The sequence below is a fragment of the Amia ocellicauda genome, chromosome 13, assembly GCF_036373705.1.
Source record: "Amia ocellicauda isolate fAmiCal2 chromosome 13, fAmiCal2.hap1, whole genome shotgun sequence".
Lineage (NCBI taxonomy): Eukaryota > Metazoa > Chordata > Actinopteri > Amiiformes > Amiidae > Amia > Amia ocellicauda.
In genome coordinates this window covers 12,931,050-12,949,721 of record NC_089862.1, presented here as the reverse complement: position 1 = coordinate 12,949,721, position 18,672 = coordinate 12,931,050, and the positions used below count along the sequence as shown (strand labels likewise).

At 35.9% G+C, this 18,672-nt stretch overlaps 1 protein-coding gene across 5 annotated transcripts in view; it reads left to right on the top strand.

Annotated features, from left to right (window-relative positions):
• The first annotated feature begins 289 nt into the window (after positions 1-289).
• Positions 290-18,672, top strand: part of clocka (clock circadian regulator a) — an 85,324-nt gene continuing 66,941 nt past the window's right edge. For 3 of the 5 annotated variants that reach the window (XM_066719904.1, XM_066719905.1, XM_066719903.1), the window contains exon 1: positions 296-687. The gene's annotated coding sequence lies outside the window, so the exon portion shown is untranslated. Of the gene's footprint in view, positions 688-18,672 lie in introns of all 5 variants that reach the window. The other 2 variants (XM_066719906.1, XM_066719908.1) reach the window with 2 other exon arrangements.

Genomic DNA, 18,672 nt, shown 5'->3' with positions numbered 1-18,672 from the left:
GGCCAAATATTGGGAGCGTTTGTATAACAACCATTTCAAACAACACAAGCTCAGGAATTAGACTTTTTCGCCCAAATAAATAAGTGAAAATAGTTAGCAAACGCCCTTTGAACCAAGTGAACGTTTAGATAATTTAAAGGGTATTTAGCCGAGTGATTTTTATTTTTTTTAATTTGCTTGTAAATGTCAATGATTGCCATATATGTGAATGAAAAAAAAAACACATTCATAACAGAGGCATTCGACCCTGCAATGCATGACTTTTATTTTAATGGATCTCGATTGCACACGTTATATAGCAATTTAATTCAGGTTTGGCGAGGAAAGGGGATCCTCTAGCACATTTCATTTGGGTTGTGTGCTTTCCTTGTTACTGTTTCCGGATCCAGAAAGATCCCCCCTCCCTCGTCAGTCCAGGGAGCGCCGTGTTTGTTTTCATCTGCAAAAAAAAAAAGTGCTTTTCTTCTCCCAGCCCAGGTGAGAAACTCAAGCTGAGACAGTGTCCCTCACGCCCGGTCCAGGCTCCCGGTCGCGACTGCCAGATTGTGCGCTCCTCCGCCGCCACTGCGCATGCCCGAGCGGAGCCCGAGCTAGGCCTGCTGTTTTTGTAACTCCAGTTCAACTCAAAGCAGCCATCTAAATCAAAACAAGCAGGAGGAAAAGCCGGAGGACCGGGGGATCGGCGAGGTAAGACGGGCATTTCGACTGGCAAATACCACTCGTTTTAGCCTACTGGTGAGCCCGAATGGCGCCGGACTTATTTCGGAGCAGAGGATCGGAGAGTAACAGTGTGAGCGGAGCTGGGGTGCCTTTTTCCCCACCTCTCTCTACCGTTGGGGGAGACTTAGGCCTTGTGACCCACATTTGTATTCGCCCGATAAAGAGCGCAGTGTGCTGTGTGGCACTGTGTGAGGGTACTGAGCATTGATCCTCCAGCCTGTGCGTTGTTTTGCGGGTGAAACGTGTAATCTTGAGATGTGTAGCTCCAGCTGAAGGTTTGAATGTGTTAGATGAGCAGATGCGCTGTGCACTGGATGTTTCGGGCATGCATTTGCAATGACAGCAAACTTGCGGTTTTCTAATTCATTTCAGTGTCGTGCCATCGCAGGCGGGCATTGAGCGACTTGTGAGGGTGGACATACACAGATATATCCGAGGGATTATTGCCGAGCATTGCACGGGGGGGAAAAACTAATATCTGACCCTTTTCTGTCGTTTTGCCATCGTGAAATGTCACCGGCGGTGGGTCTGGTTGTATAACCGAGCAACCTGTGGCTGGCTGTACTGTATGCGGGTGGTGCCTGTTTGTGTTGGGTTTCGCTGACGTTTCTTTCTGGTTTTGATTTGTAACCCGATGGTTCACCACCCATTGCTGTTATTTGGACTAGCCAGGTGTTGATCATCCCATTTGTAGCCGGGCAGGTTTAGTTTGATCTGTAGGGGCGGAGTGTACCTGGGGAAGCGCGATCATTGCACAATTGTGGGCTATACTGTACTTACATTAGCTCGATCCTTCCCTCTGAACTGTGTGTTCAATACAGCTTTAATACCTGATTCTGTAAACCAACATGATAGCTTTGCAAATATAACCAGTCAAAATAATATCGTCGCAATCTGGTTCTATTTGTATGCATTTATCGCATGTTTTTGATCGTGTCCAGTGTATGTATGTGCATATATATGTGTGTGTATGCATGCATATAATATTCATATTCAGTGTTACTTTCTTGAAAAAGTGCCACAAACCAGAATATCATACAGCAACAAGGCTACAGGAGAATGAGGGTCAGTGGGTCAAATGTGCCTATGAATCTTGCCCGTCTTTATCTGCCCCATATGTGACTAGAAAATGGAGTTTGTTACTAATTACTGTGGGTATCATCTGAACAAGCGTTTCTGTAGCCTCGGTGTGATCCAGTGGAGATGCCTTAATTGGCTGTTATGGAATATGCTTAAAAGAGCTCATTTTCATTTAGCAAAATATGCATACTTAGTAGCATGGATTTGTGAATTGGTACTGACAAATTATGCATTTGATCTGAAGTCAGTGTATTTCATCATCAGTTTGTCAGAAATTCATTTAAAAAAAAAAGATTGTCTTTGTATTAACCGGGAGGTTTGATTAACTTAAATCCAGTGCAGTTTTTACAGTATGGCACTGAGATCTTAATCTGTGGATGTCATTGTAATTGGGAGGGTAGTTCCCTACCCTAGGATACTTTCATACGTTAACAGCCAAAAGCAAGTGACACCTCTCACAATCCCTCTCTATGTATGATTATCATCTGTAAATGCTGTATCATTTATTTAAGATTTTCTACCACCCTTTGTAAGTCCCCTCACCTCCGCAAACATTGTGGGAAACATCTCCCCCTTCTTTAATGGCAGTGTTTCAGCCCTCTCTGTTCACCATGATGTGCAGCTTAATTACTGCGCTTTTTAATATCTGTAGGCTTCTTAGAATAATGCACTATGATAACAATATTTTTTAATGGACAACAAACCATTAAACCTAAAATTGTGTTGCATAGTCTGAAGGTATTAAGTATTTACATTAGGCTAAATAGTTTTAAATTATTATTTTTTTGCTGCTTGTTATAGGGTTACCTAAAGTTTTAAACTTCTCTACATGTGCATCTTGTCTACTACATCTTTCTTAAAGTTACATTATTCTGACTATTGTTAAACAATGATAGTAATTTGTAATATTTATTTTCTCTTCACAATTTAATATTCAGTGAGTTCACTATATATTTATAGTGTTCTTGTCTTTTTGTGAAGTCTGTTTCAATTACAGGTTTTACAATGATAGTAAAAATTGTAATTAGTGTAGCATTTTCTGTGTGTGTTCTCAAGGTATATGGTACTGGCAGAGAAATGAAAAATAGCAAAAACGTTACACTACTAAGTAATATTTTCAGTACAACTCTCTGGACTGTGCCATTTTGTAATTCAAAATAAATCTCATGCATTTATTCATTCTATTCTGAGCATATTCTCAAGGTATTTGTTATTAGCACAGAAATGGAACCAAGAAAAAAATTTACATTTAGTAAGTAATATTTATAAGTACAAGTAAAGACAATGTTCTCCATTTCCTCTTCAACTAGAAGTCTTTGAACTGTGCCATGTGCTTATTCAAAATACATGTTATGTTTTAATTTATATTTTTCTTTCCCCCCCTTCTAGTTTTGAATGACCAATTGTTACTCAGCTTGGCTTACCTCTCTGACCCTTATACCAGCACTGGATGGATCACAATATTTATGAGTGCTCCACAGCATGCTCTGTTTGAAGACATCTTCTGCCTTTTCACTGTGGTTCTGTAGCACAAAGCAGCACAGCTAGAGTTTGTAGGGAGGACTAGGCTAACTCCTCACTGATAAAACTGTACTGTCATGGGTGCTTGGAAAGAGATAGACCAGGCTCCCTGATTTCAAGTGTACATGGCCCAGTCGCTGGTCAGAGTGGAGGCTTTTACCGTTTCAGTGATTTGATAGGCCCTCTAAATCCACTTTAGGTTAGAACGTGAATCTCATTAGCCTTTATAGCTCCCCACATGTTTTTGATGGAGATTAAGGTGTATTAATCTATCATGCAACACAATAACAGCTTGTAATTAGCCCATTCAAAACAAAAACTAAAAAAAACAATACTAAATAAATGTTGATCATAGGTAACTGGAGATAATGTAGAGTGGGCGTTTTTCACAGATCATTTCACCGTCGAGATAGCGTAGCCCTTTAGTGGTAATATTTTGAAAACAAAGTTTGTAATGTCTATAATAATTCTAGAAATAAATCGGTGTCATTAAAAATACATGAAGTTGGAAAACAAAACATAAAAAACAGCAACAAAATAATATTGTCATGGGTTTTGCTAGGGCTTCTGAGCCAACAGAACCCAATATTTAACCCAGATGTTTTTTTTTTCCTTCCTGAATGTAGGTTAAAGCAGAAAACTCACCTTCTTGACTCGACAGAAAGCTTTATTAGAATAAATACATGCACAGTTTATGATTCAGTCTCTGGAACCGGTCAAAGTAAACTGACATACCTGTTAGAAAAATGTGGCATATTATTCCCGATTTGTAAATTATGAGAATAATGCAGTTTTAAGGTCTTTGCTTCTCTTCCCAGTTCATTTGATCCCAGAATAGATGTAATGCTCAGTCTTATCCCTTTCTTAAACAGCTGGGAGTAAATAAGTTATTTCATTTAATTTTCTATTTGTAGTTAATATCTGCAGTTCTGCTACAAAATAGTGACTTAGAATTGAGGATTTTATTTTATTGTCAAACAACCTGTTTAAACCATTTTTAAAATAATATTTTCTTTGTTTTGGAAATTTAATATTAAGTTAATGTATTTTCAATTGCACCTTCTGAACAAAGCATGTTTTAAATACTTTGTTGTGTCTGGGAATCTGTTAATAAATGTTTAAATCTGGTTTTGTTTGTTGGATGGTGAAATTATGAAATGCAGGAACATACAACTAAGCAGAGGTAGCTGACACCCACTCAGAGTAGTCAGCTGTACTTTATTTCTGCTTAAGCATTTATTATGATTTTCTGAATGTATTAAGAATAGTGTTTATTTAAATGTGTGTATGTGTATAATTTATATTCACCTGATGAAATGTGTGTGTGTGTGTGTGTGTGTGTATAATTATATTTACCTGATTAAATCTGATTCATAAAAAAAAAACTACCACAGTTTTTAAAATGATTGACACAAATTTAAAAATGGTCTTCTGTTTTCTCAAACACTGTTTGTGCTTTCTAAATGCATCTCTGAATCTGAGAATCATATAATGTTATAAGATGTCTGAATTTGTAGATCTGTAAGGAGAATTAGAAAAAGGCTGTGCCGGGGTTGAGAGCATGAGGGCTGTGTAAGTGTGGTGCAAGGGCGGATAGCTGTGGCGCGTGGTGTGGTCAGAGGGAAAATGTTGTGAAGTTGAAGCTTGGTAACACAGGGCTGAATCTTTTTCTTTCTTCCTTTTTTTGTTTAAGTTTGTACACTAATTTATTTTAATTGACAACCACATTTTAAAGAGAATTATAGTTAAGAGCTTAAATAAATAAATAGAAAAGCATAGAAATTTCCTACATTTTTCAAATAGATCATATTATCGATCTATAATACATTGATTAAAGTGAATGTCAGAATACACACTTTAACTTCCTGATTTCAATAACACAGTGAATCACACCCGATGGGAAGCACCCTAGCTTCGTGTCAGTCATTTTTATGCATAGAAGCCTACGGTGCTATTTTTCCTCACTCTGTTATTATAACATAACATAACATAACATTTAAAATACACAAATGGTTATATAGCCTATGTGGATTTTAACAGTTTTTAAAAAGTATTTTCCTAATCAGATATTTGTTTATGTTCAGAGCTTGACCCCTCAATGGATAATTTAGAAGCTCTCTTAAAGCTGGTTTATGGAAAAGATTTGTGCACTATTTCTACATTATATATTTGTACAATAAACTGTTTAATGTGGACAATCATTTTATAAAGGCCCAAGGTTACATACTGATGTCACAATGAAACATTTTCCCAAGGTTGTGTAAAGCAACCTGGCTAAAATTTGCATCACGTATCTAAATATAATATCACTGATACAAAATGTTTTGCAGGAAAAACATGGTTCAGTAAGGTAAAACGAATGGTGATCTCTTGGCAGCTCTAATGCAGTGACTGTACTGTCACAGTGACACACATTCTGGAGGGGAACTGCAGAGCGTGTTTGCCAGTAAGACCGCAGAGGCACGGTGCATTTTTCACAGCTTGGTTTATCATTTTACATGATTTGTGTCCAGCCCTCTGTAGTGTACAGACCTTCATCGGCAATCTGACAATTTCCATTTGTCTTCTCAAAGATTGTCTTCTCTCTGCTCTCTGCTACTTTTGGTTGCTTGAGAAGTAGCTGATGTGGCTTTGTGTTCAGGGCGAGAGATTGAGAGAAACCATCGAAGATAATGGCGATGGGCAGCCACTTAGTGTCAAATTGACGTTTACACTGTAAGTTGTATTTTAACAGCACTGCCCTGGAAGAAAACCGTTATTATTATTATTATTATTATTATTATTATTATTAACATAAAGTTAAACATAAGTAGTTAGTTATTTTACGTAACACCAAAGTTGTATTCTTTCAAAGTCAGAGAGAGCTCTATAGCTATTAATAATCAAAATGGAAAATCTAGCTATAAATAGTTTAGGTGGGAAATAAATGCCCTCAAAATAGAACATACTGCAGCTGCTTGGTTATTTGTTCATTTGCACTCTGGTGCGCTCTTTAGCTCCGAGTGTAAATAGTACTTGAGGCATATTTATGTTTTCTGTTTGCGATTAAACATCCTCCTCCGGTGACCTTGAGTTTTACCTTTGGTCTTGCATTACTTACTTACCTGCCAAAGTGTGACATTATTATTTCTTGGTGATAATGATTGCATTCTCTAAAATACTGCATCCGTGAATTTGTAATCCCCTTCTAGTGCTTCGACATTCAATTAAAAGTAGTTGAATAGTCTATTGATTTTATTTAAATAATTTTATAATTTGAATAATTACACTATGTAACACATTTTTTGTTTCTGGGTAGTAAGTGTTATTTCCTAATTGCTTATGCCTCAGAAGTATAGAAAATGGCTATTGTTCCCCACAAACTTTGCTTTTGTGATCAGGACAGTGATATTTTGAAATGTACCTATTTCCAATGAGAAAACGGGCGAATTTGTGTATTTTCGTTCAAATAAAGTAAAAAAAAAACAACAACATATGAATCCAAATTAACATGTATTTATACTAAAGTGAAATAAAAATGACTGAAAGATTTAGAAGTTAGTAGTTTTTTGAGATTTATGATTATACTGTATTTACAGTATAATTGTAAATCTCAAAACTACTCACTTCACTTTTGTGTATTCTTGTTTGTTTTATAGCTTTTAAGATGGCATTTCTAATTTCTTTATAAGATTTCTGATTTTACCACCCAAGAAATGTCAGGTGGTGCAACCGTATATTCATTTAAAAAATATATACTTTTAATGTATTTCCCACAACTGGATACAAGTACATATGAATCATTGTACTTACTGTCTAAAATACATAAGACTTACTTTATTTATGGGGTTTTTATTACATTTCTTAGAAACAGATACTTTTTAATGTTTTTTTTAAGCATCCAATTTCCCATAGGGAGAAAGAAAAATGTTTTTGAAACTTATCTATTGAAAATTATTTGTATACATTATATAAGGTGTTAAAGCTATATTTATGACTTAACTTTGCAGTTGCAATGAAAAATTATGTTTTAAAATATAAATTTGCTGGTTGCACCACCTGACCATGACTGGTTGTGCCACCTGACATACTCAATAACAATTGATTATCCCAAAATAACAAGAAAGAAGTTCATGCATTTTATTCTGGTTTCTTTACACCCATTTCCGCTTGTTTTAAACTTCTTAGACTTAATATATATATATATATATATATATATATATATATATATATATATATATATATATATATATATATAAATATTACATTTTTAATTTGGACAGACATTATAAGGATGATGTGGAAGGAACATTTTGAGATGAAAATGTTATGTTGAAATACCACTCAAACTGAAATTTGTAGACATTGTTGGGTGAAAATAGCATAAGAAATGAAGGAATAATGTGCAATTGAAATAACCTAACCTATGTGGAAAAGTTTAGAGAAAATTTGTACCACAAAAAGCAAAAATATAAATCAAAATCAGTTTTCATGAAAAACAAAATGCATTATTTTCTGAACACACATAAAATAGTGAAAACATCTTTGAAAATATTTTAAACATACGTTTTCTATATGAAATGTGTGAATTTATAAGCCTGGCCATAAATTCAGTGTATTACATACATTAACTATCAAACATTCTTTCATGTATGACTCTGTGTCACTGGACTGGAGGCTCACAATGAGATGCTCATTAATTTATTTAGTTCAGGTGTTTCTTTTGAAACAAAAATGAATTAAAATAGATGCATTTACATAACTTAATATCATACAGGAAGATTATTATGATCATTCAAATGCATTTAATATATCCCAAAACATGAATTAACATGACTTTTTTCCATTGGTGTAACTGTAATTCTGGTTGCACCATTTGACTTATTGATTGCGCCACCTGACTTTTCAAACTCAATTCAAATCTAACAAGGACACCTAACTTGGATGCCTTGAAGTAAAGTGTATAAATCCATTTTAAAATAAAACATAAATTGCTACAAAACCATTTTTGTTTTGAAGTTTTCCAGGGGTCATACCACCTGACATGGTAACTTGACCCAACCTCAACATGGCTCAAAAATGTCAAATTATCAAATATTTGGGGGGGGGGGATTGCTAATCTTTTTACTGCAGCATACAGGTCATTTGGGGTCTTCCTTTGTGATGCCATATCCTGTTCATAGTTTTCATTAAGTGATGTTAATAATGGCTTCGGACACAAAAAATGCACGTCGTGTCATTGACCCGCAAATCATTTTTCACATATGAAAAGTTTAGACAAACCATTTAATATAATTCAAGACAAATTACAAAATATCCAATACATTCTAAAACATTTTATTTAGTAGTATAAAAACAAGCTTACAGTAATAATAATAATAATAATAATAATAATAATAATAATAATAATATTATTATCATCAGCCTTATTATAATTACTGATAATAGTAATACTAATAGCAGTATAGTATTTTGTATTTGTTAACAAAATACTACCTCCTAAATCTGATATAAATTAAATACAGCACTTCACTAGGAACAGTGGTAGCTGTGAGGAAAGTAAGAAATATGCTCTTCTGTTTGCTTTATAAACCGTATTTATATAACAAAAATACTTATAATAATGACAATAATGTGGTAGTGTTTTGGCATGAGCAAAAAAAATATATATATATTCCTTAGTATAAAACAGCGGTATGACGTTACATCGAAAATATATATATAGTTAGTTAAATCTGATGCAAAATTATAATATATTAATATAATAATAATATATTTTAATTATAGATGTAAAACTTGCCGAATCTGCCGCCGAAGTCTTATGCATGTCTTAGTTTTAAATGCTCTAACATTGAATTTGTACTGTTGTGAAAAGACTGCTCTTTCTTACTTTGTAATTAAGACACTGTATTGTTAAATGCCTTTTTTTAAGTAATTCCAGACTATTGAGCTCTTGTTTTTAGGTTTGTTTCATGTAGAGGAACTTGTTGCTTGTTCGCCTTCCGCCATTTTTAAATCTGGGGGAATACTCGACTAATATGTTTACACTTGACTAATCGTGGTATTATTATTCAAATAATCATTGCAGCGCTTGCCCCTTTCCACTCATATTTATCCTGCTGTGTTAAAAAGACTTAATTTGCTGTTTACTCTTTAGATGTGACTTCTTAACTCTGTGTAAGTAATTTTTAGTTCTTGCTGGAATTAATATTTGTATTGTGTTCTCTCAGCCTTTGATGTGATGTATTTGCCCTGCTTTGAGAGAGACCTCATTTTGAATTTATGCAATTTATCAGACTTAAATTACCTGAGTATTCATAAGTAATATATCTTTACATAAACAAACAAACAAAACATGCCAGAAGGAACTAGATAGTGCTGCTGTTTTTTTATTTTCATTTTCTAAAATAGGCTGTTGTTTTATAGCTGCAAATAAACAAACCTTTTTTGAATTTCTTTACACTTTACATATTGAAAGTCAAAGTAAAATGCAGAGCTGAATGCATGAACACTAATGGATGGTTATTATTATTAAATTATATGGATTAGTAATCAATCAGTGTGCTTTATTCTCTTTAAATGTGGATTTATTCATATTCAAATCGCCTCGAAAATGCTGCACATTTCATGTAAGAAGCATTATGTGCTGTGTGAAACCTTCTCATAATACAGCATTTTGTAGGGCTTTAAATAGAGGGAAAATTTGAGTTTTCGTGAATGAACAATGCTCACTGTGCTGCTTTTTGAGAACTATATTTGGTTTATTTTTTGTGACCTTAATCAAAAAATAGAAATGTGAATGTTAGTCATCAATGCAAGACCTTTTATTGCTTTAAAAAATCCTAATGAACTTTGCTTAATTGAGATTCATGTATTAATTGAGGTATTTTATAATTTAGCCCTCCGCAGAAAGTATATTGTTCTTATACAAAATGTAGCTTTGTGCTGGTTCATCTCTGTTGGAAAACCAGGGCCTGTTGCTATTATTTGTGAATTCCTTTAGGACGGCTAAATTGCAATTCTGTTAAATGTTTTAAATTGTTTCATTCTGATATATTTCCATTGAAACCATGTATTGAGTTTAATATCATGGTTTTAATAAAAATGTAATTGAATTAGTTTTAAAAGCAGCATACTTCAGACATTTAACACTATGCTATTAAAATAGAATGCATATATTTCTAGGTTGCAAGGTGTCACTGATGGCTTGTTAAGATTGTTACATAATCTGCTCTTTACTTTGGTTGACAGATTCTAGAACCTGTTAACAAAATGTCACATTATTGGATGCACCTAAAGTGCATAAATAAAAGGTTTGTTTTCATCAGCATGCGTCTACATGCAGGCTTTTACACTGTGACCTAAATTGAGTGTAACAGTTATGAACTTAAAGATCTTTGTATAATTCTGTAGGGAACAAAGGTGATACAGTACATGAGATCATGAGTCTCAAAATGAATGTAATCTTCAGTTGCACCTCAGGCAAAAGTTGAAGTAGAGCAGAGTGAAACAAAACTGTATGGAGTTGCTTGGGATCTCCAGGGAATGTACTTTACATTGGCCTGTATGACTTCTGGATTGCAAAACGTATAATAAACACATGGGATAAAAACCTCTGATAAAGAGAGTATGGTTTGATAATCTGTTAGTGTAAATATATCTTACGCTTGACTTCACTGAGTACAATGATGCAACAGTTGCTTCGTTCTATATTTATGCAGTGTATTTTGCAGGTGAGATTTAAAATCATAGTTTTTTAGCATAATGAATTTGAGAATGACATTGTTTTTTATCTTCAACTATAAAAACTCATTGTGTTGACAGTTTTATTCTTTACTAAAGCAAAAACATGACTTCTGTATACAGGTAAATGCAAGTGGCATGAATATCAGGTTTGAAAAACAAACAATAACAAGATCTGAAAGAAAACCAACTACATTGTTTTTCCTGTTTTGTTCTCTGTGCCTCAGAGGTGCTGAAGGTGCATTTGGTAAATGTGTCAGGACCCGGCTGAAATTGATTTGCATGAGTCCTGAAAACTCATTAATATGTTTTCAATCATTAAACCCGTTTAGTTGAGTTAATGTGAAGAAGATAAACCACCAAATGATAGTCCCATTATAAAGTTACGACCCTACCAGCAGAGAAGAGCAGGGTAGAGCAGTGCTGGGAACGCCTACTGGCTCCCCGAGGCGCAGTAGTAAAGTGTTGTGATCAGCGGTGTCAAAAACAGCTCTCAGATCTGGGAATGCAAGGCGGTGTCAGAGTCAACAGCCATTAATAAATCATTTACAGCTGGAACTAATGAAGTCTCTGTGCTGTGGTTAACATGGAATACATATTGGAGGGGCTCAATTAGGTCATGATTTGTCAACTGCGATTAGTTGCAATTGACAATCGGAGAGTCTCGGAAAACCTTGGGGAGCAGACACCCAGCGTGTCTTCCCGGGGGCTGCACACATCTGTATCTGTACTAAGTTATTGTTCAACCAAGTCGTCTTACGGTCGAGATTCATGAGATTTCAGTTTTAGCTGCTGGCCCTTTCGCTGCAGTGTACTATAAAAACATGTTCTATGCAGGAGATGACATGTAAACACGTGTAATATGTAGAGGAATTGTCATGTGCTTTGCTCTGTAATTGGTTGATGTATTTAACTGATTTACAGCATCCTTTAAGACATGATTCTTTTGCACATTTTGCCCCATTTCTAGCCACGTTCAGGTGCACCTCCGTGTGGCCGGGCTGTAACCGTGCACCTAAAATTTGCTGGCACTGTTTCCACTCACGTTGTTGTGAGGTCCAGCTGCCCTGGGATGTGAATTACATGAAAGGTCAAAACGCATCCTGGGACCCTCGGCATCCTGGGATTTAGTGTTTAAAACTGGAGACTAAAATTAAAGTGCAATACACTTTGGACTGAAAAGTTGTTACGATACATATTGAAAACATATTTATATAACAAATTACATCACTTAAAAATATGATTTGTTGGAAAATTAAGTGTTAATTTTGACGTATCTGCTCCCGTTTCATGTAGTGTATTTTTTTTTTAGCGGCTCTTAAAAAAAAAAAAAAAAAATACTTCTTCGTGTATCATGATCTGATTTACATTGACAATAGCTTAAGTATCCTAGATAGTTTCCTTATTATTTATCTACGATTTATCTTTATTAAATACATTGTGCATGGGTTTAAATCTGTGCCATGTAGAGACTACATATCTATATCATGACATATACAGTATGACAGACACAGCCAGTCTCTTAAGCAAAATGTATATAAATACGGCTGCAACACTCTGGGATCCATAAGTTACTCGAACAGTTTTTCCCCACAAATTCAGTGTCAGCATTTTTTCTCTGTATACCTGCAGCTTTATCAATGTCGCAAAATAAAATAATCACTCATCAATAACATCACGGGGCATCAGCTATATTTGTGAATGGGATTCCTTTAAAAAATACTCTTGACAATTAATGGATCAGTTGTATTAATCGCTTGTAAGGTTTATATTTCTTCAGTCGGTAAAGCTTCTATACTTGGATTACCATTAACCTAGTTAACGATAATGAGGGATTACAAATATAATTAAATTATGCGCTACTTCATGTGATTGATCACATAAAAACTAGCCTCTGTTTTAAACATTTTAATAGTTTTAAGTGTAAACGGGGTAAAGCTAAAATTATTTTGAGAGAATTTGCAAGACATCGGGACATTCAATTTAAATCCAGGATGAATAGTTCATGTTTTAGTGTATTTATAACAAAAAACACATTGTATTGCAGTCTGATGTAGTCCTTTCTCCAGCAGGATTTTTGCGATCTTTTCAAACACTTTTAAATGTCTTTCTGCTCCAAGCAATTCATCCTGAGTGGCGCTTTTCCTCTGTACATTAATAACTGCTCCAGATTAATTGTTTTCCCTAGGTAAACACACATATTCCTTCTTTGGAAAAGTTTATACCGCATCTCTCACATTGAGAGCGGCCTCCATTACTGTAGTTACAATGTCAGAATGCAGACGCGCTGCGTCAGCTACGTCACAGTACTGATCTGGACCAGTACGGTACGATCTACGAAACTGCCGCCTGAAACTAGCTGAACCCTAGTGGAAAACGCCCTGGCCCGGCACAGCCACGCTGAGATGCAACTAAACGTGGCTAGTGGAAACTGGGCATTAGACACTAATGTTGAATGGTTAATTTTTAGTGGCTGCTTGTAAGATATTTTCCTGATTGATGATGGGCCGAAAAATTTATCTCCTCCACTGAGAAATTCTAAATAAAAAGCAGTTTCTGTACATTTCAGTAACCGGCTCCTTGAGGAAATAAATGTTTAATGCTAATAGCTGCCCCTATAATCCCTGGGACACTTTGAGACCAGAAGTCTCAGTGAGTTCTAAAGTAGGCTCCAAACCTATCAAAGATAATATGTAAATTGAGCCTTAAACCATTTCCGAATCTGTATTGGTTAAAGGTTATATGGAAGGGGTCCTGTGCATTCCCTCCCTAAATCAATTTTCCTTATTCTGTAAATGTACTAGAATACACTCACCTAAAGGATTATTAGGAACACCTGTTCAATTTCTCATTAATGCAATTATCTAACCAACCAATCACACGGCAGTTGCTTCAATGCATTTAGGGGTGTGGTCCTGGTCAAGACAATCTCCTGAACTCCAAACTGAATGTCTGAATGGGAAAGAAAGGTGATTTAAGCAATTTTGAGCGTGGCATGGTTGTTGGTGCCAGACGGGCCGGTCTGAGTATTTCACAATCTGCTCAGTTACTGGGATTTTCACGCACAACCATTTCTAGGGTTTACAAAGAATGGTGTGAAAAGGGAAAAACATCCAGTATGCGGCAGTCCTGTGGGCGAAAATGCCTTGTTGATGCTAGAGGTCAGAGGAGAATGGGCCGACTGATTCAAGCTGATAGAAGAGCAACTTTGACTGAAATAACCACTCGTTACAACCGAGGTATGCAGCAAAGCATTTGTGAAGCCACAACACGTACAACCTTGAGGCGGATGGGCTACAACAGCAGAAGACTCCACTGGGTACCACTCATCTCCACTACAAATCGGAAAAAGAGGCTACAGTTTGCACAAGCTCACCAAAATTGGACAGTTGAAGACTGGAAAAATGTTGCCTGGTCTGATGAGTCTCGATTTCTGTTGAGACATTCAGATGGTAGAGTCAGAATTTGGCGTAAACAGAATGAGAACATGGATCCATCATGCCTTGTTACCACTGTGCAGGCTGCTGGTGGTGGTGTAATGGTGTGGGGGATGTTTTCTTGGCACACTTTAGGCCCCTTAGTGCCAATTGGGCATCGTTTAAATGCCACGGCCTACCTGAGCATTGTTTCTGACCATGTCCATCCCTTTATGACCACCATGTACCCATCCTCTGATGGCTACTTCCAGCAGGATAATGCACCATGTCACAAAGGTCGAATCATTTCAAATTGGTTTCTTGAACATGACAATGAGTTCACTGTACTAAACTGGCCCCCACAGTCACCAGATCTCAACCCAATAGAGCATCTTTGGGATGTGGTGGAACGGGAGCTTCGTGCCCTGGATGTGCATCCCACAAATCTCCATCAACTGCAAGATGCTATCCTATCAATATGGGCCAACATTTCTAAAGAATGCTTTCAGCACCTTGTTGAATCAATGCCACGTAGAATTAAGGCAGTTCTGAAGGCGAAAGGGGGTCAAACACAGTATTAGTATGGTGTTCCTAATAATCCTTTAGGTGAGTGTAATTCAAATTTATGATCAACATTACATTGCATGTCACTGGACTGGCTGAACTGGGTCTGGATTCAATCAAAGCTTTGACTCACCTGCTAATAGCAAACTACAAACCTGTACATCATAGTGATTGCATTTATGAGTAGAAGAAACTAGCATCTTACAAATATTGATGCCGCCACTGAGTTTGATTTTATTGAGAAGTGCAATTACATTTGCAGTTCATTGATTTCATAACCTGGACATTCCTGTTGTTGATCCTCTGGTTCTGTGGATGCCTTTACTTTTAAATTACTTTAAAATCAGATATGCCAAGACATGGACAAAATGGCTATTTATTATCAGTAAAGACTAATTTAGTACTTATTAAATGTCGACCTCATCCCTCTGGCCTTTAAATTCTATACCACAGGGTGAAATAAAAATCTTAAATTTTTTGTATTTTCATTTTTTCTTCTTATCATCATGGCTTTGCAGTTACCACAAAAGTCGCTATTCTTATCCCATTAATTAAAAATGCCTTCATTTTTATTGACGCTCCCAATTAATTTTAATTTATGAATATGTTTTCACTATTTCATTGTTACTGCAAATCGGGATGACCTACAGTGAACGGAAGATAATCTATTTTAAAGAGATTATTAATTATTTGGTTCCACACACTTCCGTAATAGCCTACATATCCTAAGCATTCTCTTTATTTTTGGCAGAAAAGTAGTAGCCAACTTCAGGAATATAGGAGGTAAGTTCGCAGACGTGCAAACCAAAACATCTCATGCCCAGGTTCCTCTGTCGGAGCCCCTGTCATCCGAAAAATGGGGTTTCAAATCAATCTCTGGCAGGCACTAAAGGAAATGTATTTTGTGGTCTGAGCCGAGTCTCCAGTGAACATGACTTCATATCCCCCAAAACATCACAAAATGCAGAAGAGTTGGACATGATTCTTAGTCTGGCTTTTTGCTGCTGAATAGCAAATCTTGTTCTGATCAGGGTGGTGGTGTTGTTAAAATGCGAAGAGTTACTGTGTGAAAGGAAGCTCTCTTCATGTTGGCGTCAGCTCTTGCTAGTCATTGCCTTCTGTGAGGGTGTTGAATAGTATGTGTTTCGGCGGGACTAAAATAAGTCCTAGTTTATCGTCACTTAATAGAAGCTAACCTTCTTCTGTAGTCTTTTAAAATATTCTGCAAATGGGAGGGTTCCATTGTTAAATGGGATTGTTGCTGCAGTTACAAATGGTTCATAATTACCTTATTTTTAATTACTCCTTTCCACGGTAAGTGGGGTATGTTATCCCTTGAGTTTTTTCCATGTCAGAGTTAGTTTGTCTGCAATGTAATGAAATATAGATTTATATCTGTCTGATGTTTCTTTGTTTGTTGCTGTAGTAGAAGTAGAAAAGTAATTAAATCCCTTTCATAAATCCCTGACACGACATAATGTTTCTCTTATCATGCTCAGATACCCCAATGACCTTTTTTCAGTTCACTTATTTATGAATCACTTGCAGAAACTGAAATTTCTAAGGTTTTCTAAGATTGGACCACCCACAGTTGAGTGGATCAGATGGGACTGGAAACAAACATTTTGCTGGCGACTTGAATGTCTCCGAAGCTGCAGTTTGGCTCAAGTTGAGACTGGAGTCCTGACCGGAATAAGTTTTACTATTCATTGATGAAGAGGAAAAGGGACATTTAAAAAGCTACAATGCTAAATAAGCCACTCAGATTTCTAAAAGGCAAGCCATACTTTTTTCTATTGATCTGTGGGTTATTTATTTAGGAGCAGAGATTAAGATTTTGTTCATTTAAGCAAATAATTAAATGGTCGATTTAACAAATGGGTCAAGAGTTGAACAAAAATGAGAAGACACTGTGGATAAAACAAGTAGGTATTTTTTTCTGTAGTTATTCTCTCTGTAATGTATTATTAGTCTTTGAAGCTTGTAAGCTATGTAGGATCTGATTAGATGCATTTTAACACACCAAGTATTTTCAGATGTATTGAAGCATCTAGACTGATTACTCTTTCACTATAATCTTTCTGTGTTCCTAATTCAGTAGCTAAACTTGTCAAAGATAAAAAATATCTGTAGTCGTCATGACTAAATCATTTGTAAAATGTAATTGCTTTCCATTCAAACAGTAGCAATATATTGTTTTGGTTAAGTGAAAAGACAGGAATAACAAAACACAAATTCAATGTTATGGTTTTCATTTGAAAAAAAAACCCAAATCTGTCAAATCATGTGAGCTGACATGCAGTCAGGTGTCAGCCTAAGCCCAGCTTTATATGTGATCAGGAAGGCAGTAAGTGAGCAAGTTGGGAAACTGTGACTCACTGCTGCTAAGAAAATGGGTCAGCTGGGAAGTAATGGTATGTTCTTTAAAGTCCAATTCACAAGCATTTCACAAGTAATACCCTTTTAGGCTTAAGGAAGGCTCTACCATCATATGCTCATTTACTTTGCTGGCTGTGGAGTGATTATTCTTCTGCTAGTGTGGAGAGTTTTTTCCCAGGAAATAAAAGGCTGATAGACATCTTACACACATTCTTTCTTCTACAAATTTACTGGGAAGAAAAACTTTATGAATAGAAAAGTAACATTTTTTAACTAGAGAGAGACACTTTTCTTTTAAATATATTTGTTCATATTTTCCTTTTAAACCTATTTAAAACATACATATTTAAGCTTAGAAGGAATAATTGCAACTTATTTACATGAATATTGGATTCCAAGTGTTTTATTAACTTTCTACATATGTTTCAGTACCAATCACAGGATGATGGGAAACATATTCTGACAATCTATTAGATGTGGGTCTATAGCCCAAAAAAGCCATGTTGTGATATTTTAGATGTAACAGGTGATAAACAGAATATATATTTGATGCAAAAGTTAACAAGCCAATATTGTTCTTGCTTTTAGATTGTAATGTATATTTCTGATCTGTGTCTGACTGGAAATGGTGCATAAAAAAATATGCTTTTTGAATTAGACATAATTAGCACCCCTGTTTGGACTTGTTATTCCTCATCATCAATCTGATTACTTCCATCTCGCATTTGAATCAGTCAGCTCACGTTTGACCTCAGCGTCAGTGACTCCCTCTTGTTGTGTGCAGGCGTAAAATGAACACGAGCAGTTCCTCTGAAATGTGCTGTCAAGATGTCGGCTTCTTTTCACACTGTGAGTCCAGCGCACCAGCAAATGAGCCATAACATTGTACGGAGGACTACTACAGCTCTGCATAATAACCCTGCGGGCTCACCGGTGCCCATTCAACCACATGGTGCATTGCTGTGTAGCAAACCGAGGAAACCCTATCCTACCACGAGTTCACCAAACCTCGTGCAGAATTCTCACCACAGTTTTCTGTGGTCATTTTGGGTTTACCTACCTGTATTTAAAACATATTCAGTTTGCTGAATACAGTCCGCTTTCACTCTGTATCCTGAATGATCTTTGGTACAAACTGGGCATACAGATCAAGTGCCATATTAAAACAAAGCTTTGACCCAAAATCACTATAAACCTGTCCTGCTCAGTGGCAGCTTTATTTCCCTAAAATGTAAAAACGGTCCAAAAGGCATAACAAAGTTAGTAATGA